We start from the raw sequence: 26,116 nt of genomic DNA, 5'->3' as shown, positions 1-26,116 counted from the left end.
GGAAGTGCCCAGCAAGGGCCATCTGAGGAGTCACTTACAAAAGGGGGAAGGAGCAAGATTTGGGTAACTAATCCAATTGAAGAAAGTCTTAAAATTACCTGCCCTGCAACATATCAAAAGTTTTTTGTTTAATGAAAGTTGCTCTTTTAAGCAGGAAGGCCCCTATCTTAGGAGGGAGGAAAAAGGACTGGAGCACCATTGGGAAAGCTATTATTACAATTTTACGGGGCCCACCAGCATCCCACTAGTAGTGATACACTGGGGTTTCATAAAGCCATCTCTCTTCACACACAAGCACAGTAACTCATTCCAGGCTAAAGATCTATATGTAACTAGATTATACAAGTGCCTGTAAATGATCAGGGAATGAGTTATTGTTACACCACCTCCCTTAGCTTCCTGATGTCTGGTATCTGTGCCCCATCATCATCAAGGACCATCTTGCCGGAAAGCAGTATCAGGGGGAACTACAGTTCCACACTGCTGACTGCTGCAAACATTGGTGCAGCCCACAGAAGTGAGAGATTTTAGGGAAGCGCTTAAGAGTAGTCAATTTCTGTGAAAAAAATGTCCACCTGAGACTGACAATTCAGTGAATTAGGCTGCGTTGCACCGCAAGGCCCAGCCATACCACAGGTAACCACACAACTCTCACCCTGCTGCTCTTTGTATCCCCTCAACCCAGAGCTCAGCGCTTCACACACAGTGAAGAGAAGCCTAAACACCTATAGACTTTTATTCTACTACCGTCATCTTCCCCTCTTCTATCCCTCACACTGTCTGCCACACGTACATGTGATGTAAAACAGGCCTTAGTAAATCTAACAAATGTGCTATATATCCCTTTGTTTTAGTAAAGAAAAGGACTTGGCAGTATAAGCCTCATGTATTTTATGGTTTACCTTCATTTCAATAAGCGTTACAGCCCTGAGAGCAATTGGCCATAAAACATGATATGACAATAATGTAATGTTGTGCACCCTGCAGCACTTCTCAACTGAAATATGTTTAATTGCATAACTAATCATCTGCTTAGCGATGATCTCAAATTAGTCTAGTTTTGTTTGGTTTTTTTTTGTATAGCTTTACTCTTTTCTTGTCCCCTGTCATTGTACTTTACTATATTTTTAAGTTTTCTTTTAGAGTCTAAGTTCATCCACGGGCCATGTATGCAGCTCATGCTATTAAAATGAAATAAGTGTTTCTATTGTAAGTCTTAAGGACACTTGTAAAAACTTTATAGAAACAGATGTCTGGAGTAAAGCTGCTATCTCTATATGTAACATGGTTAGCAGTGCTTGCTTAACAGATTGATACATCTTTGTTTGAGTCTGTTGAGATTTTTTTTTGGTATTTGTTTTTATTGTGCAGCACAGAATGTGCTTGCAAACACATACATATTCTGTTTCCCCTAAACACTTGATGGCGACCAGCAATTTCACTGGTACTTGATTATACGCTCTCTCTGACTGTATGGTAGTACACTTAGTGTATTGTTGGTGTATTGTTTAAATGTGGGAAGTTCTGCAGCTTTTAACCCAAGCATAGTTATTACACACACTTTGATTTATATCTGTACAGTATATCTTTATACAGCTCCTATCTGAGCGATATAATTATGTCATGACAATTTTGCCTTTACTGAGTCTGCTAAAATGTCCCAATGGACTCATAAGCTCAGAGTAAGGTTTGATTAAAAAGTGGTTTTCAAGGAATTTGATACTTTTAACATTCTGTATTTTGGATTGGCTGCCAATTTCAATTGTTGTGAGTGGGACTTCGTGGCACAGCCACAGATAAGATCTACTTGGCTACCGCCGGCATCAGTGTACAGAGGCCCAAGCGAAACACTCTCTCTGCTGTGTAGTTTCTGTGTTGGAGTAATGGATGTTAGCTGCCATTGACCTGTTGAGTTGCTACGTTGTCTCTCATCAGTGGCGTAACTAGAGTCGCCTGTGCCCCAGGGCAAAATTCCCAACAGGGCCCCCCCTCGCTAGGCATAAAAATATTGAGCCCTACTCCTGTATTTCAGTTTTTTATAGTGCCATACTGGAGGTTTTTTTTTTTTTTTGCAAACTTTCAGTGGCATGTGAGGACCTGCTCTATGATTTTTGAGCCAATAGAAAGTAATGACTTTCTATTCAGTAGCCACTGATACAATGGCTGAAAGACAAAAAGTCCCAAAAACTGTTTATGTGCATGAGGCCTTAGGTTGTATCCTCATTTAAGTTAAAGGGGTTATCCGAGTTTAAGAAATAATTTAGAGCGAGCTATTTAAAAAGCATAAAAGTGTACTTACCTCCTCCGACGTTGCTGATGCGGTCCATCTAATCTGTACCTCTATTTGTTTACAAGGGAGCACAGGGAGCTTCCGTCTGGCTGTAAGCTCCCATCGGACACCATCTTACAATGAGAGATAGGGACAAATGGGAGTGGCCGGCCACATCGGCTTGCCATTTTGAACTGTGACGGCTGCGGGCCCCAAGGATCCAGCACACGGACCAGATGCAGAACAGTTCGTAACAGGCAGGCTCACGGCTTTGGCAATTCAAAACATCTGCCCACTGGGCTGCACCGAGTCATCAGCGCACGGGTCAGGTGCATGCCTCTGGCTGACAACGGGCCCGGACTCAGTTGCACCCCCTGCGACCGTGATCCTTACGCCCGTCTCCCATTGACCGGACACAATACTAAGACAGGATATTGTATACCTAAAATATCTTTTTTAAATAGAAGCAGCAACATCAATGAATTAGAATGCACTATTGAGGTGTATAAATAAGGGTGGTGCCACACATGGCGTTTTGAACCCGTTTTTGGCCCGTTTTTAAGCAGACGGTCCAAAACCGCAAGCGTTAAAAAAACCATGCAAACGGGCCAAAAACGGGTTCAAAACGCCACGTGTGGCATCACCCTAACTCTGGTAGTATGGGAGACTTCTTGTCTGTCTCTCTGCAGCTCTTTCACCTGGTTCTTCTTTCTACTCACCTCCGCTCTTCATAAATGTATGTAGCAGGTCTGGATGTGCATCTTTTTACATCTTCTTTTCCATCAGTCCTCTGTTGATTTAGGTGGCCATCTGTAATCTGATACATCTTTGATCTGACAGTCTGCTGTGGGAGACCAAGACTTAACTGGATCAGATTTAACTGGATCAAGAACGATTCAGGACAGATTTTAGAGTGAATTAAAATTTTGGAGAATAGTAAATAAGGATGAAAATAACTACCCTATTTTTAGGACTATAAGGGCACTGGATTATAAGGCGCACCTTCAATAAATGCCGGCTAAAATGTCTAGGTTCAGATATAAGGCGCACCTGATTATAAGGATGAATGACCAGCAGGTGGCAGACCTGTGCACAGTTCAAGGCAGCTGTTGTCTGTAAATGCGGTTCGTACATAAGGTGGACTGGACTATAAGGCGCACCTTTTATTTCTGAGAAAATCAAAGGATTTTTTGTGCGCCTTATAGTCCGAAAAATACGGTAGATAAATTGACAAAAAGGCATCTGAGGAGATATATAACAAAACAATGTACTCAATGTACTGTTGTTGTTTTTTGTTTTTCTTTTGGAAAGTGGCATGAACCAGAGTGTATTGTTTTTTTTTTTCTTAAAAATTGATTAAAAAAAAGCTGCTTAAAAGAAAAGAGTAGTGTTCTTTTATATATGTAACCATGATAATTATAATCTGCACTGCTCATGATAGCTTGTTGATTGTGACAGGCTCACTTCATGTTATTGTAGTAGGCTGATTCACACCAATAATGCCATTAGACTTGGATGAGGTTGGCTGAAATATGCCCCTGGTAATGTTGCAGCAAAAGAGCAGAGGAAAAATATTTTACTGTGTTATTTACACTGTAATGTATTTTGGCCTAAGAGCTTTTTTACCTTTCTCCAGACTTGTGTTGATTTATTTTCTGTGTTGTTTAATAAAAATGTGAGTTGAAATTGAAAATAATTAAAAAAATCAGTGTTCAAATAAAATAAAAAAAAGACCAAGCTATAATATTTTTTTTGTTGTTGTTGAAAAGTGGCAAGCACTTTCATACTTTCTCCTTTTATGATCTACTCCTAACCAAGGCTCAAAATTGGTAGTGGACCATATAGATAAATGCACGCCTTTAAGGAGAGTCTGTCAATAAAAAAAACTGAAATAGAACAGGTAGGATGTATATGTCCAATCTATGGATACTTCAGGGATGGCAGATTAGACAATTAATTTTTTGCCCAGAGATGATGGCCTGTACAATTGTCTTAAGGGTTGTTTAATAGCACTTTCTTCCTTTTATATCTTAGATGCAATCGCTAAGGTTAGACCCTGAATCCAATGCAGATATCGATTTTGTAGGCAGATTTCTACTTTGAACTATAATTTTCGGAGGAAAATGCAATTCTAGCCTGGAGAAATGCATGAATGGGGGAGGGGGAGCTGAAGAGCCATTAGAGGGCAGCAGAGCTGTACAGATAACTCTTCTTTCCCTTCCCCTCCGTCAATAAGTCATGTGAGCTTGCTTTGCAGTGTTCCTGGATAGACTGCTATTTAATTTTAGATTTTTAATGTTGTTTAAAGCCTTCCCATTTGTAGACTGGCCATCCTGTGCATAACACAACATACTGCTGGCATTCATGCAAGAGAAAAAAAAAATGGACCCATGAATTGGGTACATATAAGCACATGATTAATAAACTACATGAAGGGTTAAAGAAGCTGTCTGTTTCTAGACAGTGCTGCTTTCCTTCTCCTTGCCTGATTCAGCGTGTTGCGCTTCCCCCTCCCACTCTGCATGATGTCATCTTGCCTGAAATACTACTACACTGCTTTATACATTACATGAGGGTGAGAACCTCATTTATCCTTCCAGCATCTTAAGCTGCACTATGCGTGTGCCCTTCTTACCTGCAGAGAAGGCTTTTAGCTGGTTTTCTTAAACAAGTTGTAGAAGAAATGTTCTTCTGTTCCTGTGAATAAATATTGATTGATAAACTTATTTGCCTCCTACCATTGCCTTATTACATGGCTTATTACAGACTTCACTGTAGTAGTTTTGCTTAATTTCGTATTCTCTTCAAATGGGATGATTTGAAAATTTCCTTTTAGGTTTATGTGCATTAGTTTTGTACGTATCAGTTGGTATATACAGTGATGTCCGCACAGTCTAACACCGTAATGCTGGAGTTGTTAATGAGCCTGTTGGTGAGCTATTAATTGTCTATCCTGAGGATAGCCCATCATTCTTGGAAGGCCCTTTTAATGTAGTGCTGAACCTGATCTGAATTTTCTTTATGGAGCTTCCTGCAGTCCCATACTAAATGGAGTACAATTTAAGAAGGCAAACTTGAACTCCAGGCCATATGACTAATGACGTCAGAGTTGGGTCATGTGTCTGTCGTGGTTGGCCATTTATTCTGAAATAATCCTTGAATGTTCATAAAGTGATTCAGCTTTCCTGCTACTTACATTTGGTTTGTGCTGTCTGCAAACTCTTTTATTTTTTGGTTTACATTGCTTAGCACTGATGAATAGGAGGAGCCTGCAGCAAGAGATTGACTCATCCTGCCCTTCCCCCATTCCTGTGTCTGTCAGTGAAATGGACTGTGGGAGATGAGAATGGCCCAGAGCAGTGAGAGACAGGAAGTTGTGTATATATATGCAGAGAGCAGCATGGTGAAAAAAGGAAAAGGCTGGAGCTCTCAATGGAGGCAAAGGCACAGGCACATATACATGCAGAGACATGTTATGCTGGTGTACAACTTTTTCTACAATATATTACCGGGCTTCAATATTCTAGCTATTCACCGTGCTTCAACATCAGCAGATGGAATCACTGCAATAACTGAGGACTTGAGCGCCATATCCTGTTCTCCTGATTAGTGGTGGTCCCAGTAGTTGGACTTTCAAGGATTAGACATTTACCCCCCCCCATCCTGACCGGAAAAGTCTATGCAGTGGCACAAGCCTTTTTGTAACTTCAGATTTAAAACTTAATGGGGTTATGAAGGATAAAAAAATTGTGTGTCTTTTCTTTCACAAGACCATGGGTTGTGTTTAGTTTAGCAGCTAAACTATATTGTGGTTAATGTAGAAGAGCTGTCATGCCATACAAAATCCATAGTGTGTAAATGGGTTGTCCACTTGCAGCAAGGAAAAGTTATTTTCCTATATACTTTCGGTATCAATTCCACACAATTTTCTAGATCTCTGCTTGCTGTCCTTCTATATGAAGATTCTTTGTTTACTTCCAGTGGATAGATATCTGACTATGGTCATGTGAGTAATCAGAGATGTGTGATTTAAGGGCTCATACACCTTTGACTGTGCGCTCCAAATAACACCTCAGCTTTATTCTTTGGTTCGGTGCGATCACGGTGATACCAAATTTATATAGGTTTTATTGTGTTTTAATACATTTTCAAAAATTAAACGAATGTGTACAAAAAAAAAAAATTTGCCATCTTCTGAAGCTAATAACTTTTTCATACTTTGGCGCACGGAGCTGTGTGAGGTGTCATTTTTTGCGAAATGAGCCGACTTTAGCATTGCTACCATTTTGAAGTCTGTGCAACATTTTGATCATTTTTTATTCCATTTTCTATGAAATGTAAAAAGGTATAAAAGTCGCATTTCGGACATTTGGGCGCCATTTCCCGTCTCGGAGGTCACCGCCGGCCGTAACCGTTTTTATATTTTGATAGATCGGACATTTTGGGATGTGGCGATACCTAATGTGTCTGTGATTTTTACTGTTATGTTTTATATCAGTTCTAGCGAAAGGGGGGTGATTTGAATTTTTAATATTTTATTAATTTTTTAAACTTTTTTTTTTCCACTAAATCTTAGACCATCTAGGGTACATTAGCCCTAGATAGTCAGATCGTTCCTACCATATACTGCAATACTTCTGTATTGCAATATATGGCATTTTTGCAGCTTATTCATTACAATGAGCCACTGGCTCATTGTAACGAATCTGCAGAAGCCATTAAGTCAAACGAAGACCCGAGGCTACCATGGCAACCGATCTTTTAAATGCCGCCGGCGACTTTGCCGGCGGCAATCAAATGGTTAATAGCCGCGATCGGTGCAAGCATTAGTTATTAGCGGTGGGGGTTTGCTGCAATATGCAACAACCCCCACCTTTGTATGAAGAGGACTCAGCCCGTGAGTCCTCTTCACCCACTCCCTATACCTCTGCGCCGTAGAGCTACGGCGCAGAGCGTTAAGGGGTTAAAGGCATTTTCAGATAATATCATAAGCTCTCTGGCAGGCCTTGGAAAAACTAAAAAGCCTAAATCAATTCATTTCTACTCCAGTATCTACTTCTGGCATCTCTATGTCCATCCATTCGGTGTTGCTACCCTCTGGGCTTGAAGGGACTACCTAAGACCAGTCACAACGAATCAATTTCTTCAAAAGGTCTTAAGTGCTGAGATGAAACAAGTGACATCACTGGCACAACCTCAAACAGGTCCCACTACCAATGCAACCAGTGATTTATTTACTTGTTGGGTGATATCCATATCACTTTTGGTAATTTTATTTGTCTAGTCTAAAAGTCAGAACCTGACTTTCTCATAGCCCTATGCACAGACTGTGCCAAAGTCTGTGTGAAAGTTTTAGAAATGTTGTCTTATTAGTATTGGTGGGAGAAACGTGTGGTTCTCATCTGAAGATATTTATTGTTTCCATAAAGCAGAAGATTGCGTTAACCTTATGATGCATAATTTAGAGCGCTACAACTGTGCATTGCGAGTAGCAAGCAGAAGGCATATCAGCCTCTTGAAATTCAGCAGGCCACATTTGGCAATCCGTGTTTTCTTTCCATACCTCACTCTGCTTGCCACATCTTGTAAACATTATTGATCTGAAATCTTCCCGGTGTCTAGACTTTTCTCTTGATGCTGTGTGACTGAAAATCTCACTGGATCTGATGTCCCTGTAGAATTTCCATGCCAGCAGTCATTCGTGGAATCTCTGCCACAGCAAAATGTGCAGATGTTTCATCATCTCAGGAAACCTTTAGAAGAAGCAAATGTTTTTAGTGCAGTTTTCATTATTCTTACTGGGAATTACAAAGTTTACTTCAGCCTTCAAGACCAGTATGCATTTCTTGACTTTCTTGAGCACGTGTCCTGACTTGTAAGTGGAAAGTTTTTTCCTAATGGGAAGGTTTTAAGCGCTGCAGCAGTAAAAAATCTGTTTAAAAAACTTGTAATTTGTTTGAATCTGTGCATTTTTTTCTTCTTCGCTTAAAGGAAATCTACCATTTGTTTTTATGCATTGTGAACAGAGGTCGCATTAACGCCTCACCACGCGTCATAGACGCGTGATGAGGCGCCATTACCCCCCAAAATAATCGCCATGCGTAAAGTTACGCATGGCAATTATTCCGTGTAGCGCGCAGGCTGAGCGGCCCGGCGCGCGCTGCAAAAGAGGGAACTGTCACTAGCGCAAACACAGCGCGCGCCGGGCCGCTCAGCGGGGCACGTGACTAAGGGGCGTGCCGGAGAGACCCGGAGTGAGAGCACCGGCCACAGGGGAGACATGTGGACAGCGAGGCTGCTGCTCCCCGTCCTGCTCCATCTCTGCCTGCCCGCAGCTGCCTGCGTGTTAATGTTATGCCGACGGGACTTAAGAGCAGTGCCGGGTGAGTGTAGTGTAGTGTAGTGTGGTGTGTGTGTGTGTGTGTAGTGTTGTGCTTGCTGTGTGTAGTGTTGTGCTTGCTGTGTGTAGTGTTGTGCTTGCTGTGTGTAGTGTTGTGCTTGCTGTGTGTAGTGTTGTGCTTGCTGTGTGTAGTGTTGTGCTTGCTGTGTGTAGTGTTGTGCTTGCTGTGTGTAGTGTTGTGCTTGCTGTGTGTAGTGTTGTGCTTGCTGTGTGTAGTGTTGTGCTTGCTGTGTGTAGTGTTGTGTAGTGTTGTGCGTGCTGTGTGTAGTGTTGTGCGTGCTGTGTGTAGTGTAGTGCGTGCTGTGTGAGTGTAGTGTAGTGTAGTGCGTGCTGTGTGTAGTGCGTGCTGTGTGTAGTGTAGTGTTGTGCGTGCTGTGTGTAGTGTAGTGCGTGCTGTGTGTAGTGTAGTGCGTGCTGTGTGTAGTGTAGTGCGTGCTGTGTGTAGTGTAGTGTTGTGCGTGCTGTGTGTAGTGTAGTGTAGTGCGTGCTGTGTGTAGTGTAGTGCGTGCTGTGTGTAGTGTAGTGTAGTGCGTGCTGTGTGTAGTGTAGTGTTGTGCGTGCTGTGTGTAGTGTTGTGCGTGCTGTGTGTAGTGTAGTGTTGTGCGTGCTGTGTGAGTGTAGTGTTGTGCGTGCTGTGTGAGTGTAGTGTAGTGCGTGCTGTGTGAGTGTAGTGTAGTGCGTGCTGTGTGAGTGTAGTGTAGTGCGTGCTGTGTGAGTGTAGTGCGTGCTGTGTGTAGTGTTGTGCGTGCTGTGTGTAGTGTAGTGTTGTGCGTGCTGTGTGTAGTGTAGTGTTGTGCGTGCTGCGTGCTGTGTGAGTGTAGTGTAGTGCGTGCTGTGTGAGTGTAGTGCGTGCTGTGTGTAGTGTAGTGTAGTGCGTGCTGTGTGTAGTGTAGTGTAGTGCGTGCTGTGTGTAGTGTAGTGTTGTGCGTGCTGTGTGAGTGTAGTGTAGTGTAGTGCTGTGTGAGTGTAGTGCGTGCGTGCTGGGTGTAGTGTAGTGTAGTGCGTGCTGTGTGAGTGTAGTGTAGTGCGTGCGTGCTGTGTGTAGTACGTGCGTGCTGTGTGTAGTGTTGTGCGTGCTGTGTGTAGTGTAGTGTTGTGCGTGCTGTGTGTAGTGTAGTGTTGTGCGTGCTGTGTGTAGTGTAGTGTTGTGCGTGCTGTGTGTAGTGTAGTGTAGTGCGTGCTGTGTGTAGTGTGTGCTGTGTGTAGTGTAGTGTTGTGCGTAGTGTAGTGTGTTGTGGGAGTGTAGTGGAGTGTTGTGCGTGCTGTGTGTAGTGTAGTGGAGTGTTGTGCGTGCTGTGTGTAGTGTAGTGGAGTGTTGTGCGTGCTGTGTGTAGTGTAGTGTAGTGTTGTGCGTGCTGTGGGAGTGTAGTGTTGTGCGTGCTGTGGGAGTGTAGTGGAGTGTTGTGCGTGCTGTGGGAGTGTAGTGGAGTGTTGTGCGTGCTGTGGGAGTGGAGTGTTGTGCGTGCTGTGGGAGTGTAGTGGAGTGTTGTGCGTGCTGTGGGAGTGTAGTGGAGTGTTGTGCGTGCTGTGGGAGTGTAGTGGAGTGTTGTGCGTGCTGTGGGAGTGTAGTGGAGTGTTGTGCGTGCTGTGGGAGTGTAGTGGAGTGTTGTGCGTGCTGTGGGAGTGTAGTGGAGTGTTGTGCGTGCTGTGGGAGTGTAGTGGAGTGTTGTGCGTGCTGTGGGAGTGTAGTGTTGTGCGTGCTGTGGGAGTGTAGTGGAGTGTTGTGCGTGCTGTGGGAGTGTAGTGGAGTGTTGTGCGTGTTCTTCGCTTAAAGGAAATCTACCATTTGTTTTTATGCATTGTGAACAGAGGTCGCATTAACGCCTCACCACGCGTCATAGACGCGTGATGAGGCGCCATTACCCCCCAAAATAATCGCCATGCGTAAAGTTACGCATGGCAATTATTCCGTGTAGCGCGCAGGCTGAGCGGCCCGGCGCGCGCTGCAAAAGAGGGAACTGTCACTAGCGCAAACACAGCGCGCGCCGGGCCGCTCAGCGGGGCACGTGACTAAGGGGCGTGCCGGAGAGACCCGGAGTGAGAGCACCGGCCACAGGGGAGACATGTGGACAGCGAGGCTGCTGCTCCCCGTCCTGCTCCATCTCTGCCTGCCCGCAGCTGCCTGCGTGTTAATGTTATGCCGACGGGACTTAAGAGCAGTGCCGGGTGAGTGTAGTGTAGTGTAGTGTGGTGTGTGTGTGTGTGTGTAGTGTTGTGCTTGCTGTGTGTAGTGTTGTGCTTGCTGTGTGTAGTGTTGTGCTTGCTGTGTGTAGTGTTGTGCTTGCTGTGTGTAGTGTTGTGCTTGCTGTGTGTAGTGTTGTGCTTGCTGTGTGTAGTGTTGTGCTTGCTGTGTGTAGTGTTGTGCTTGCTGTGTGAGTGTAGTGTAGTGTTGTGCGTGCTGTGTGTAGTGTTGTGCGTGCTGTGTGTAGTGTAGTGCGTGCTGTGTGAGTGTAGTGTAGTGTAGTGCGTGCTGTGTGTAGTGCGTGCTGTGTGTAGTGTAGTGTTGTGCGTGCTGTGTGTAGTGTAGTGCGTGCTGTGTGTAGTGTAGTGTGTGCTGTGTGTAGTGTAGTGCGTGCTGTGTGTAGTGTAGTGTTGTGCGTGCTGTGTGTAGTGTAGTGTAGTGCGTGCTGTGTGTAGTGTAGTGCGTGCTGTGTGTAGTGTAGTGTAGTGCGTGCTGTGTGTAGTGTAGTGTTGTGCGTGCTGTGTGTAGTGTTGTGCGTGCTGTGTGTAGTGTAGTGTAGTGCGTGCTGTGTGAGTGTAGTGTAGTGCGTGCTGTGTGAGTGTAGTGTAGTGCGTGCTGTGTGTAGTGTAGTGTTGTGCGTGCTGTGTGTAGTGTAGTGTTGTGCGTGCTGTGTGAGTGTAGTGTAGTGCGTGCTGTGTGAGTGTAGTGCGTGCTGTGTGTAGTGTAGTGTAGTGCGTGCTGTGTGTAGTGTAGTGTAGTGCGTGCTGTGTGTAGTGTAGTGTTGTGCGTGCTGTGTGAGTGTAGTGTAGTGTAGTGCTGTGTGAGTGTAGTGTAGTGCTGTGTGAGTGTAGTGCGTGCGTGCTGGGTGTAGTGTAGTGTAGTGCGTGCGTGCTGTGTGTAGTACGTGCGTGCTGTGTGTAGTGTTGTGCGTGCTGTGTGTAGTGTAGTGTTGTGCGTGCTGTGTGTAGTGTAGTGTTGTGCGTGCTGTGTGTAGTGTAGTGTTGTGCGTGCTGTGTGTAGTGTAGTGTAGTGCGTGCTGTGTGTAGTGTGTGCTGTGTGTAGTGTAGTGTTGTGCGTAGTGTAGTGTGCTGTGGGAGTGTAGTGGAGTGTTGTGCGTGCTGTGTGTAGTGTAGTGGAGTGTTGTGCGTGCTGTGTGTAGTGTAGTGGAGTGTTGTGCGTGCTGTGTGTAGTGTAGTGTAGTGTTGTGCGTGCTGTGGGAGTGTAGTGTTGTGCGTGCTGTGGGAGTGTAGTGGAGTGTTGTGCGTGCTGTGGGAGTGTAGTGGAGTGTTGTGCGTGCTGTGGGAGTGGAGTGTTGTGCGTGCTGTGGGAGTGTAGTGGAGTGTTGTGCGTGCTGTGGGAGTGTAGTGGAGTGTTGTGCGTGCTGTGGGAGTGTAGTGGAGTGTTGTGCGTGCTGTGGGAGTGTAGTGGAGTGTTGTGCGTGCTGTGGGAGTGTAGTGGAGTGTTGTGCGTGCTGTGGGAGTGTAGTGTTGTGCGTGCTGTGGGAGTGTAGTGGAGTGTTGTGCGTGCTGTGGGAGTGTAGTGGAGTGTTGTGCGTGCTGTGGGAGTGTAGTGGAGTGTTGTGCGTGCTGTGGGAGTGGAGTGGAGTGTTGTGCGTGCTGTGGGAGTGGAGTGGAGTGTTGTGCGTGCTGTGGGAGTGTAGTGGAGTGTTGTGCGTGCTGTGGGAGTGTAGTGGAGTGTTGTGCGTGCTGTGGGAGTGGAGTGTTGTGCGTGCTGTGGGAGTGTAGTGGAGTGTTGTGCGTGCTGTGGGAGTGTAGTGGAGTGTTGTGCGTGCTGTGGGAGTGTAGTGGAGTGTTGTGCGTGCTGTGGGAGTGGAGTGTTGTGCGTGCTGTGGGAGTGTAGTGGAGTGTTGTGCGTGCTGTGGGAGTGTAGTGGAGTGTTGTGCGTGCTGTGTGTAGTGTAGTGGAGTGTTGTGCGTGCTGTGTGTAGTGGAGTGTTGTGCGTGCTGTGGGAGTGGAGTGTTGTGCGTGCTGTGGGAGTGGAGTGGAGTGTTGTGCGTGCTGTGGGAGTGGAGTGGAGTGTTGTGCGTGCTGTGGGAGTGGAGTGGAGTGTTGTGCGTGCTGTGGGAGTGGAGTGGAGTGTTGTGCGTGCTGTGGGAGTGGAGTGGAGTGTTGTGCGTGCTGTGGGAGTGGAGTGGAGTGTTGTGCGTGCTGTGGGAGTGGAGTGGAGTGTTGTGCGTGCTGTGGGAGTGGAGTGGAGTGTTGTGCGTGCTGTGGGAGTGGAGTGGAGTGTTGTGCGTGCTGTGGGAGTGGAGTGGAGTGTTGTGCGTGCTGTGGGAGTGGAGTGGAGTGTTGTGCGTGCTGTGGGAGTGGAGTGGAGTGTTGTGCGTGCTGTGGGAGTGGAGTGGAGTGTTGTGCGTGCTGTGGGAGTGGAGTGTTGTGCGTGCTGTGGGAGTGGAGTGTTGTGCGTGCTGTGGGAGTGGAGTGTTGTGCGTGCTGTGGGAGTGGAGTGTTGTGCGTGCTGTGGGAGTGGAGTGTTGTGCGTGCTGTGGGAGTGGAGTGTTGTGCGTGCTGTGGGAGTGGAGTGTTGTGCGTGCTGTGGGAGTGGAGTGTTGTGCGTGCTGTGGGAGTGGAGTGTTGTGCGTGCTGTGGGAGTGGAGTGTTGTGCGTGCTGTGGGAGTGGAGTGTTGTGCGTGCTGTGGGAGTGGAGTGTTGTGCGTGCTGTGGGAGTGGAGTGTTGTGCGTGCTGTGGGAGTGGAGTGTTGTGCGTGCTGTGGGAGTGGAGTGTTGTGCGTGCTGTGGGAGTGGAGTGTTGTGCGTGCTGTGGGAGTGGAGTGTTGTGCGTGCTGTGGGAGTGGAGTGTTGTGCGTGCTGTGGGAGTGGAGTGTTGTGCGTGCTGTGGGAGTGGAGTGTTGTGCGTGCTGTGGGAGTGGAGTGTTGTGCGTGCTGTGGGAGTGGAGTGTTGTGCGTGCTGTGGGAGTGGAGTGTTGTGCGTGCTGTGGGAGTGGAGTGTTGTGCGTGCTGTGGGAGTGGAGTGTTGTGCGTGCTGTGGGAGTGGAGTGTTGTGCGTGCTGTGGGAGTGGAGTGTTGTGCGTGCTGTGGGAGTGGAGTGTAGTGCGTGCTGTGTGTAGTGCGTGCTGTGTGTAGTGCGTGCTGTGTGTAGTGCGTGCTGTGTGTAGTGCGTGCTGTGTGTAGTGCGTGCTGTGTGTAGTGTAGTGGAGTGTTGTGCGTGCTGTGTGTAGTGTAGTGGAGTGTTGTGCGTGCTGTGTGTAGTGTAGTGGAGTGTTGTGCGTGCTGTGTGTAGTGTAGTGGAGTGTTGTGCGTGCTGTGTGTAGTGTAGTGGAGTGTTGTGCGTGCGCTATGTGTGCGGTGTTTTACTGAAATTTTCATACTCCTCCTCGGGTAAAAATACTCCTCAAAAATGGTGAGAGGAGTATTTTTACCCTTCTGGAAAAATGTTAGTGCGACCTCTGATTGTGAACCAAACATACCTTGAGAATGCTGTAGCTACACTGATGCAGAAACATATCTTGTTTAATCCTTGCTCAAAAAACAATTATAAATTTCAGGGCCTTGGGAAGCTTGGGTCCAACCTGGCTTCTGAGCTTCCTGAACTTTCCAGACAGGACTAATCAACCTGAGCTGGATGGCTCATACACAGCAGCTGGGGGATGGTGCAGCGATTACTTCTACTTGTCAACACAGAGACAACACAATGATTACATCATTCTCTGGAGCAGTGCATAATTAGTGTAAGAGGAGAAGCACCGAACAGCCACAGGAGTGACAGAGCCTCATTTTCACAATTTTATAATTGTTTTTTTCAGCTAAACCACCCAGTTCAGGGATAAAACAAGATATCAGTGTAGCTGCAGCATTCACAAGGTATTTTTGGTTCATAATGCATAAAAGCAAATGGTAGGTTTTCTTTAAGGATATAGCTAGTTTAGCCTTGCCTTAAGATTTGGTCGCTCTTTTCTTGTTGCATTCTGAAAGCTGCAACTTTTCAAGTTTTTTGGTCTTTCACGAGGACCTTTATATCTTTGGCAAAATGTATTAACTGTTAATGTGAAAAACAGTGTGGACTGTTTAAAAACCATGAGACACTTCCTGTGTAAAAACCATGAGACACTTCCTTTGTAAAAACCATGAGACACTTCCTGTGTAAAAACCATGAGACGCTTCCTGTTATATTGGTTAAAACGCAGTGTAAACGCCACCTGTGAACCAAACTTGGCCTGCATTATTTGATGCGCTAATATTACATTTTGCAATGCACACTGCCAAATGCACACGCGTTTTGTAAGTAGCAACATGTGTTCTTCATTGATAAATCTTATTAATGTTAAGGCACATGTTGCTTCTTACAAAAGCAATAGTAGTATCATAGTATATAAGTTGGAAAAAGACTGAACCATCAAGTCAATCTCCTGCTCATTTACTGATGCGTTTTTTCCAATGTGGTTCCACTGCACTGCTAACACCTTGTGTGAACTTTGCCTGAATTAATTAAAAACTTAATGCACTTTATATTAAAGGGGTTGTCTGATTGTTGATAAAATTCTGGAGTTGGGCTGAGGAGGGATTTTTAAAAAAACAAACCTGTACATCTTTTATTAAAATGTTAAAGTATAAAGCAACAATAACACATAACATTAACCAGACATTATATACAATATATAAAATATTTACAAAAAATCACCTGCTGGTCCAGCCCCATTCATACCTAACACACTTTTTAAGGAAAAAAAAACAATTACGGAACATACATTGAAATTAAATAACACCAAATACCATAACCACCACCAAACCAGTTATCACAGCATAAACCAAACCCATCAACAACTGAAAATAGGTCACACCCACAAAATAACATAAATTAACATACACACTACACACCTTCCAACAGACCACCATACAGAATACTAAACTAAAACTCCACACCCTGCCCTTCTCCTCAGACACTGCTCAAACGTTCAAAGTTTCATTGCATAGTCCAGAACAGTGTCCAAGATGAGTTCAGAAATCAATCCTACCACCATCACCCCCCTTCCCAACTTAACACTATATCCCCAAACCACACTATATACATTATATACATATTGTACACTATCTACAGTATAACATAAAGAAAATATAATACAAAGCAAAACCTTACAATCTACAGTGTCAGCATCAGCCCAACACCAGGAAGGGAGTTGCCAGACTAAGGGACACTAAAGGAGAACCCCCTCCAAAGGATAGAGGCTCTCCCTGTGCCCAGCCTCTCATACTCCTGAGAGTGCATCTTCACCAGGTCACCCAGAATGTTCCTAAGCACCTTATTCACCAGGAGGATTTACGCTTTGTCGATCCACATGTAGTACCTGACCACTAGACTAGCTACAAATAAAGTGCAGCGGTCTGGGACCCCCAGGGGCCAGCCATGCCCTCCCATCCCTATTCTCAGCTCTGTTTTTGGCTCTATGATATGGGACAGGTGGGTGTGGCCGGCCGTCAGCGGTTCTCAGCGGACCTTCTGTACCCCTGTAAACAAACAGGGACATAGACAGGCAAGGCGGCGGTGTGGGACACCGGGAATGACAAAGGAGCTGAGTACAGGTTTGTAAATCTGCCAATAGAAACCGTACTTTAGTGGTTAATTTTTATAACTTAGCTATCCTGTAATGAATAAGCTGGTGGTTTTTTCAGCAGCTGATGTTCCCCCTTTCCTGAGTGGTTGTTCTCTATGTCTGTTGAGAAACTTGCAGAACTGGTTTGTGTCACCTAACAGTAGTTGGCAGAATATCTGTGATACCTGGGGCACTAGTAAATGGGAAAAGCTTGGCTTAAACAGATCTGTGATCAAGTAGCAGTAGTTTTAGCAGTTGTTCTTATCAAGATATCCAGATGCTATATTATTTTCCTTAAATGTACCTCGCCTTTCATTAAACTTTAAATAACTCTCTAGTCCAGTGTTTGAGGGACTGTTTCTTGCTTGTGGCTTCCCTTTCTTTCAGTTTACCCCTCTGCAGTTTCTGTAGTTGGCAGTCTTTCCTGACCTTGGGAGTTTAGCACTAGCTGTTGTCATGAAGACTACATTCAGACAGCATTATTGTGGCCGTGATCTTGGCTGCACCAGATCACAGCCACAGTAGAGGTCTATGGCACCGGGTCACGCTGCAGTGAGCAAGCACACTGTCTCACCTCACAGTGAACTGGCTGGGCGCCTGCACTGAAAATGATGGGACATGTCCAATCTTTTGCTGAATTGCAGCTGCTCTGCTATCTATGCAGAGGGGGAGGGGGTGAAGAGAGCTTTGTCGCCAAACGTCCTGCTACTTAGAGTTTCTGTATAATATTACATCAGTTTGCTACTGTCTGTCGGTGGCCCAGTTCACTTCTCCATTAGGTCTTCAGTTATTTCCTTTAGTTAGTTTTAGCCAAAACCAAGTGTGGTTGTGTATTCAGTGAAAGTCTGACTTATAGTTGACAGATCCCTCTCTGGCACCACAAAATTGAGGTTTCTCAGTTCACTCCATATTAATTAAGTTATTACTCACAAACACACAACAGTGCAGTCCAAAATTCTTTTGCGAATGTATATATTTATCTATTTAGAGTATCATACAGGGAATTTTCCATAATTTCATTAATTAAAGTCACATGAACATCCATAAGGGTAGTCCACTGCAGAAGACGCTGCCACTGAAACAAAATTCGACTAAGGCTATATTCACACTGCCATTGCCCGCTGTACCGTAGCATGGTGGGCAGACGGCACCCCCTCCCCTCTCCATAGGAACATATGGCGCCGTAATATGGGAAAAGATAGTACCTGTCCTATCTTTTTCCCGGGTACAGAGCTGTACGGTGCCGCGCGTGTGCGCCACCGTAGGGCGCCGGGCGCCCATTCCCGTCTATGGGGGACGTATATACGTCCCCCTTGCAGTAGTGTGAATATAGCCTAACTCTTGGACAGCTATCCCCTTGACTTGTCATATGCTACCTGTAGACTACAGCAATAAGCAACAGCTATGTATTTGTGAACTTGAGATTGTAGACAAACTTTAAATAAAAAAGCATAATATTATATAGTATATGATATTTATATTGCTACTATCCTGTGATTCACATAAGTAATAAGTACTAAGCAGTAGCGCAACAAGACGCCAGAGTGCCCAGGTGCGAAATTTGGTTTAGGGTCCCATACCCCTAAATCCTTGCTACCAGCCCTTACCCTTCATATTTTATTTCAGACTACGCTGTTTGTATTTTATGTTCATTACACCCCTATAGAAACTCCATATATATATCTACATACACCATATGTAGGAAACACATACAAATATAAACATACACAGTAGATCCACATGAAAATATTGTATGAATAAGTACACCACATACATATACTGTATACCATCTGGGAATATACTGCACATTACTACCATATATAGCGCCAAATAATGTGCTACACAAGGCAGATCGAAACATAATTTACTGTTTAATTCTGTTGTCTCCGCTGCTGGACTGGTCCATCCTAGTCTTCATCCTGATGTACCCTTCAAAGATGATAATTCTTCTTGTGACTGTACACACTACCAGATAGATTCAGCTCTGTGCAGCACATATCAAAACATATATTTAACACTGCACCCCATCATCAATTAGCAGAGCAGCACCCACTCTCCAATCCATATGTTGTCAGCAGTGCCCTCAATAATATGTAACATAGCAGATTGATATTATTTGATATAAAGCTTGGCCCCCCTCCTTTATTAATTGGTATACCACCCAGGTATACAGCAGGAGTATGTATATGTGTGTGTGTAAATTTATATTATACATACCACCACACTTCTATATACTGTCCTGAAGCCCACCTTATTATTACACTGACCAGCAGCCATTAAATTTAAACCCAGTAAACCCAGTACTCTGCCGCTCTGGCGATCACACCTCTTCTCCTGACTCCTCTGTGCACACAATATGATCTGGGGATGTTGTGGTGACGTCATCATGCCACCAACAAAATATAGAGTGTATGCAGGCAGAGTGCACAGATGTCTTTCTGTCTGCGCTGCTCAGATAATCAATTATATGTGTGTCTTTTATTGGGGCCCGGCTGGCAAATGCTGGCCTTCTCCAACTTCGGACCTGTTTGCAGTTGCACCCCCTGCTACCACGGTCATTACGCCCCAGGTGCAAAGTGATAATTAGTTTGTGATAAGTCTTATAGAAATGCAATAAGTACATATTGTTAGCATTTTTTACTTAATTGTATGACTTTTTAGGTGTGAAATCCAGAAAATTTTCTTACCCCTCTAAAACCTCCAGCTTGAAAAAAAAAAAAAAAAAAAAAAAAAAATATATATATATATATATATATATATATATATATATATATATATATATGTCATATCCGTGATACTATAGCAGTAATAGTAATCTCTTTCTTCTAAGTATCTTACAAATACTCTCCAGGGTTTTTGATCATTTCCTGATTGTGTGATTTGCTGACACTCCAATGAGTTAATACACCCGCTTAGGCACTTGCCTCCAGATCATGCTGTCTCATAGAGGAGATGCTTTTAAATGACTTGACTTGATCCTTGGAGGGATGGTTGAGTTTTATCGCTGGTGTGCAGTAGATTGGTGACGGCAGTGTTCTTTTTCAGTATTTTGATCAGAGAACTTGTGATCTGTGGTAATACTGTGCATCAGCTGAAATTCAGCGGTTATAATCCTTATCTCTGTGTTGTGAGAGAGATATGGCATTAAATTTGTAGTCTTTAAACCAATTTGACTGCATTCCTTAAGGATGTGTTAAAGATGCACAGCGGTGATCTACATCCGTATTCTAGATTAGGGGATTTGGAATGAGACTTTAAATATGTGTGTATTACAAATAATGGGGCAACTTAATTAGTGTATTTTTTACCTTTTTTACCTCAATAAATATATATCTGAAAATGTGTCTACCCACTGTAAAGTCTTGTCCTTTACCCACTGTAAAGTCTTGCAATGTGGCCCTGAACTAGTAAAGAGTCCCAAAACAACAGCATGGAATTGTCTTAAGACCACAGCAAATTGCATTTAGCAGTAATGGAGGCTGGTAATGAATCTCTCGTACAGTGTCTGATTTGAGACACTGGTGTGTGTTATCTGATGTAACACTATTGAAAAATCTCCTCCATTGGCTGAATGATAAATTTTTTACAGTTTGGAAGAAACCATTTTCTTGCTTGTTTTTAAAGAAATGTACACTTCCATACAGTCTCATTATATGTACAGTACTGTTCTGATTTGTTAAGCTTTTCTGATCTCATTGTTTGAACTGATCTGTTCTCTTCTTGAATTCATCTTCATGGGGGTGAAATATGTAATGTACATGAATATGACATTAGAACTGTATCACAGTACCTCCACATTGCCACATAGTTTATGAACTGGCCTGTCAAACATATATGTATGTATGTATATATATATATATATATATCTCAGGAAAGCAAATGGTTACTGTGTTGTTTCGCTGCTGCTTCCAACGTTTTTGTTTCCTTTTTGTAAACAAGTTGGTGATGACACCTTTTAGGTCATTTAGTATCATAAACGTCACAACTAGTTTCTCTCCCTCACTCAAGCTATATATACTACTCTCTGCCATTGCTGGTCTCGGCAGTAGTGTTTTAAAAATGACAAGCTTCGTTTGCTTTTTATTGTGTGTGGACTTCATATAGGTGGTTCATTGTCTTTGGACTCCTAACTGGACTCTAGAATTTATCATATGCTGCCGCTCTATGTGTTGTCATATGATGAATCCCTCCCCCCCCCAAAATAGATCTATTCATGATTCCCAGTCCTCCTTTCCACAGCATCTACCTTTATGCCACCCCATGTCCTGAATAATTCAGTAGTTCTGAATAGTCATTTAAAGGACATCTATCACCAGATCAAGGATTGTAAACCAAACATACTGACATGCTAGTGTGTGCCCCCTGTGGCAGGAACTGCTCTTCTTTTAGTTTCTTATGATCTTGTTTTTAAGAGAAAATGCTTTAAAAATTATACAAATGAGCCTGAGGGGCTCCAGGCTCCATTAACTCCTATGGAGCCTGGAACCCCTCAGGCTCATTTGATTTGCATTAAAATAAAAAAAAAAAAACAGGACATAAGAAGCTAAAAAAACAGCAGATCCCTCCATAGGGGGCACACACCGGTATGTCAGTATGTATGGTTTACAATCTGGTGATAGATGTCCGTTAAGTGTTTGATGAAAGAGAAAATGTAGTAATTTTAAGTTATTCTTGAAGGTTTTTTTTGTAGTTTTTACCAAATTACTGGTATTCTATGGCTTGGAGAAGTAGAAGATAACTGAGAAGCACTTCAGTAAATAACAGCTCAGCATTCTGTGTATGTAGGATTATTTGTAAGATCTTTTTATGTCTACTACAAAAATATGTCCATAAAATGAATCATAAGTACGAAATAGAGTTTTTCATTAGAAATTATCTGTACAATTTGTTGTGATGTCTCCCTAGTTCATAGTTTCAGTATTCCAGTACATGTAGATGTTGCAAAATCCTTCAGTCCAGATTTCAGGAAAAGCTCAAACCCTGCCTGCAGCCTTGAGCTCACAGCAGAGCTTTACCCCTGTGAAAGGAGACATACAGGGCTCCTTCATAAGTCAGCGTATCTATGGTCCTCTTGCCTCCCTCGGATCAGTTTGCTGTCTAATCATGTCTACTAAGTGAGGCACAAGCGCCAAGCAGAATGGTATAGGCGTGTCTACGCTCTGCTCTCCATCGAACATCTGCTCTGGTGACAGGCAAACAAAGGTCACTCCTGCTAGTGTACCTGTGTAGGGTTTGCAGGCAGCAGGTGCAGGGCCATTCCAGTCCTTTTGTCTGACACCTGTCGCACACCAGGTAAGTATAAACAGCTGCTGCTAGGAGAATAGCATTACCATGTCTTGTATTTGTATCTGGCAGACTCCCAAGTACAGGGCCATTGTGCAAGTTAACTTTCAATAGCTGATTATGATGAAGGTTTGACATAGATAATCCACTTTAACCACCATTGGAAACAGGCAATAGGACTGCTGCTCAGACTTCTGAGTAGAAGCGGGTAAGATAATAGTCTTTCTTTTAAGTATTGCTCTAGAGTGCAACTTAAAACCAGGAATTGTCAAGGCCAGATCCCATAGTTCTTTGTACAAAACAGAATAAAGAGCTGTCCCTATATATCCTGTGCATGTATAAGATGAGCAGATTAAACATTTTCTCAACTTTTTCTTTCCTTATTTGATATTCTGATACCCCGGAGGTATTTTTCTAAGGTGTGTGGCAGATGCTTCCTTTTTGAAGACATGACAGATTGCATGATGCGTTGGTGACTGCATGCTATGTTTTCAATGTGAGCATGTCACGCAGTAGACACAACTGAGGCTTGACAGATTTATTTCACGTTAAAGGAGTGCCAAAGCTTAAATAAAAGTTACTAATAAGATTCTAGCTAGAGTGACAGACACTTGCTGTCTATCCCATTATATGTTATTGCAGCCCTGGACACTGGTGGAAATTAATTCACCTGGAACAAAAAAACGCTCAGGGCAATTCGTGGAAATAACTCCTAAGTTCCCAGGCAATAGGGATTGTTAATACTGCTAAATCTTGCTCTGAGAATCTAATAATTTGATTACATTAATACTGAAACCCTTTGCGAGTCCAGTTTGAAAAAATATTACTTTTCAAAGGAAATGTTTACACACACGATTTTATGGCCATTATTGTTCTAGTAAAAGGTATACAGCAAAGAATAAGATACCGGACATTATGTGTCTGAATTTAGAGAAGTACTGACCGTAAAAGGGAAGCAAAGCTAGTGCTTCTTGTAGCATATAGCAGCTTGACCTTCCTTTGGTATGTTAGCCTTGAGGATTTTGTATCGCAACTGTATGAGGATAGACAGATATAGGGCACACCGGACTTCTAAATGTCACTTTAGTAAAACTTCATTATACTGTCAGCCATAACAGCATCTCTTCTACTCATAAGTAATTTCTGCAGATGATAAGTAAAATACATTTCTGGGCCTTAGTGCTTAGGAGTTTTGTTTTTCTTTAAAAAAAAAAAAAGTAAAATTGCTGAATACTTGGTAAAAAAGTGTTGCTTGCTTGAAGTGATTTCACGACAACGTACAATTTGGCACCTTTTCATTTTTGTTCATGAAAAATGAAGAAACTTTCAAATTACTATAATTTACTGGATCTTCTCTCTCATCCCAGTAATGAAGGGACAGCTCTCCCTTTGGCGGTTCTTCTCCTCGGCTATGCGCCATCTACCCATTGTGTAGCTCAAATGTAGTAATGATTGTTTGTTGTAGGTCCTTGTCCAACAGATAGATGGGGAGGACCGCTGAAAGAGCTGCAACACATGACTATGAATGCTGCACTTCCGTTCTGAGGATCTCTGATACCCAACAGTGAATTTCTTCATATTTTGTTGCTGTTTGTGTTTGTGCAATTCTTTTGTATTAGGGATGTCCCAATGTAGGATAGGTGATAACTTCCTAAACGTTGAGGGACCCTCTGCGATCATAACAGGGATCCTGCTCTCACTAATCAGTGTCTTTGAGAATGCACCCTGTTGCTGCATTCAGTTCTTTGGGATCGGCAAAGAACTATGCTTAGATACAATAGTATTGAATGGAGCAGCTCCCCCTTGCGCTCCCTCAATGAGAACAAAATCCTAGTGCTTGTGATCTATGGAGGTCCTAGAAGTCCCTTTAAAAGAATGGAGCTGTGCTAGCAGATGAAAGCTAGTAAAATTGGCAACATTCTGGAACCTCAGAACACATGTTTTTACTTTGAAATTGTATATCACTGTATTTTTCTTTGCATTTAATTGCAATATATTCTGCTTCCTGTAGCTGATTTTTATTTCTACAAGAAAGAAGATGCAAGAAGCTGTTGTACAAGCACTGCACCAGGATGCTTTGCTGAATTTTCGAATTACTGACCAACTTTGTAGGTTGGTTGTAGAGATTTCAAAGATTTGTTTGTGGCTTCTCGTGGTTGTGCATTGTGTGGCACCACTGTACCCATCTGTTTCTGTTGATTGGTTTGTCACTTGCTAATCTCATGCCACTCTTGAGGGCACCTAATCTAAGTAAGAAGTTACTCCGATCTGTAGTTGGCCATCAGAATTCTATAAAGGGTATAAAGCTCACATCTATAACACCCAGAGACTGATATTTTTGCCATGTGGGAAGCCAGTTTTCAATTTGAATGTACTGGAGGGGTGTAGCTGAGAAACCTGCAGGACTACAGACGTGTGAATAACTACTGTCTTCCAACGGTAACAGCATATGGTGACAGCTGATGGGATTCCTTGTAGGCAAAAGCACTTTTTGTACAGGATTTCTGTGATTATTTTGAATGGTATTTTCTAACATTTTCTACATTTTTATAACTTCCCAGTTTCTTATTGCAGTCAACATTTTAAAAACTTTATAAGACTTGAAGATCCTTAAAAGGTTCCTGCATGTGTCATTTAAATCATCTTGTTTGTGCAGTTTCAAGTGTTCAGATATGTTTTTAAGTCCATAGATTGCAACATTTGGTCCAAAATTGCAAAACTTAAATATTTAATAAATAAATGGTTTTAATTAACTCATAAGTCACATGGTGTTTTATAGCAACATAGTTACACAACATTGTAAGTGTGCATGTGATAAATAGTTCCATGAGAACACTGTAACAGGCTTATGGTCTAGCAACTGCAGTATCCATGGGTAAACATCTATTCATGTGTGTGTCGTGTTAAGGTTCTGTTTAAACCTTGACTTGTTAAGAGGTTAAGAGAATGTTAAGAGGTTATTACAAATGCTTAGTGAGGAATGCACTCTCTAGAATTGGTTGTTGCATGCGTGTTCCTCCCACTTGATTCAGAAATTTATGGTAAACAATATGTAGCAGGATCCATTGTGATCAATAAAGGTGTGATGTTTAAAAAAGTGGTTTTGTACAGATCTCCTTCTGTGTGTGCACTCCTGACTTTTACTTGTTAGCTTTATGTGACCTTCTCTACACTCTTCAGTGCACGTGTCCAACTATTCAAAATTTCTTAAATTTTGTTTGCATAACTTGATGTAGCTTAAAGGGAACCTGTCACAATTCACTGGTGAAAGGCTGCAATAGGCATTGCCTGGTACATTACATAACTGTTAGTTTTCGATCTTTGCTCCCCTCTGTTCCTGAAATATCCCCTTATAAAGCTTACCTGGCTCCCTGCCAAGAAGTCATGGCCAAGCCTCGGCTCTTGGCTCTTATCAAATCTAACGTTTGTTGGTTAATTAGCATAATGCTAGGCACTGCCCCTGTTTGTTAATATTTATTCCTAACCCTACCACATCCTATTAGATCCTAACCCTCTCTTTCTGACTTCAGCTCACAGCAATCATGTACAGGGCATTAGAATGGCAGCGCGCAGGCCGGTACTGCTCAGTACGCTACACACTACATCGTAGAATGGAGCTGCTTCTGGTAGCAGATATGTCACGGGAGGGGGCGGGGCCTGCAAGTAGAACAGATAGAGGGACTGTGTGTATACATATGTATGGAGGTGAGGGGGCTTGACAGGAGTTGATATGATGGTTGTAGTAAGGTCAGGGAAGACATGTATGTTACATGGGATTGCATATCTGGCAGATTCTGAGGTGGCATGAGGTGTATGTTACATGGGACTGCATGTCTGGCGAGTGCTTAAGTGGCATGAGGTGTATATTACATGGGGCTGCGTGTCTGGCAGGTGCTGAGGTGGCATGAGGTGAATGTTACATGGGTCTGCATGTCTGGCAGGTGCTGAGGTGCCATGAGGTGTATGTTACATGGGACTGCATGTCTGGTGTGGGCTAAGGGAGCATGAGGTGTATGTCACATGGAACTGCATGTCCGTCAGGGATTGAGGTGGTAGAAGACATCCCCTCTCCCAGAGATCGCGTTAATGCCTATACAACAGTCAGCTATGCTTGTATATGCAGTTTTACTTTAAAAAAAAAAAACTCTCAGGTCTATAAATCTACCTGAGAGTTTTCTCCTCTCTCCCCTAATGCTGCCCGCGGAGCTGCAGCGGATTCCTGCAACTCGCGGCCTTGGCTAGAAGGTCACGTGACTGAAGCACTAATAAGTGATCCTATGGGATCTAAAAAAAATTTTTAAAAAATGACAGACGCAAATTCAATTAATTAAAAAAAAAATTCAAAAACGCACCCTACACACAGACCACAGAAAATTAAATAAAATGTATTTTTTAAAAAAGCTTTTTACAAAG

General features: G+C 43.4%; 1 protein-coding gene and 1 long non-coding RNA gene across 3 annotated transcripts in view; one reads left to right on the top strand and one right to left on the bottom strand.

The window, feature by feature from the left end:
* The window catches only part of CDKAL1 (CDKAL1 threonylcarbamoyladenosine tRNA methylthiotransferase), a 528,219-nt gene that overhangs the window by 225,509 nt on the left and 276,594 nt on the right, over nt 1-26,116 (top strand). The window lies entirely within an intron of this gene.
* Nucleotides 2,995-8,018, bottom strand: LOC140134056 (uncharacterized). Its single transcript, XR_011856051.1, has 3 exons — nt 7,833-8,018; nt 4,905-4,966; nt 2,995-3,113 (listed from the first exon to the last, which is right to left on the bottom strand). It is a non-coding gene; the product is annotated as an uncharacterized lncRNA (long non-coding RNA).

The sequence above is a fragment of the Engystomops pustulosus genome, chromosome 5 (genome assembly GCF_040894005.1).
Source record: "Engystomops pustulosus chromosome 5, aEngPut4.maternal, whole genome shotgun sequence".
NCBI classification, from domain to species: Eukaryota; Metazoa; Chordata; class Amphibia; order Anura; family Leptodactylidae; genus Engystomops; species Engystomops pustulosus.
This window is presented reverse-complemented; position numbering and strand designations above follow the sequence as displayed.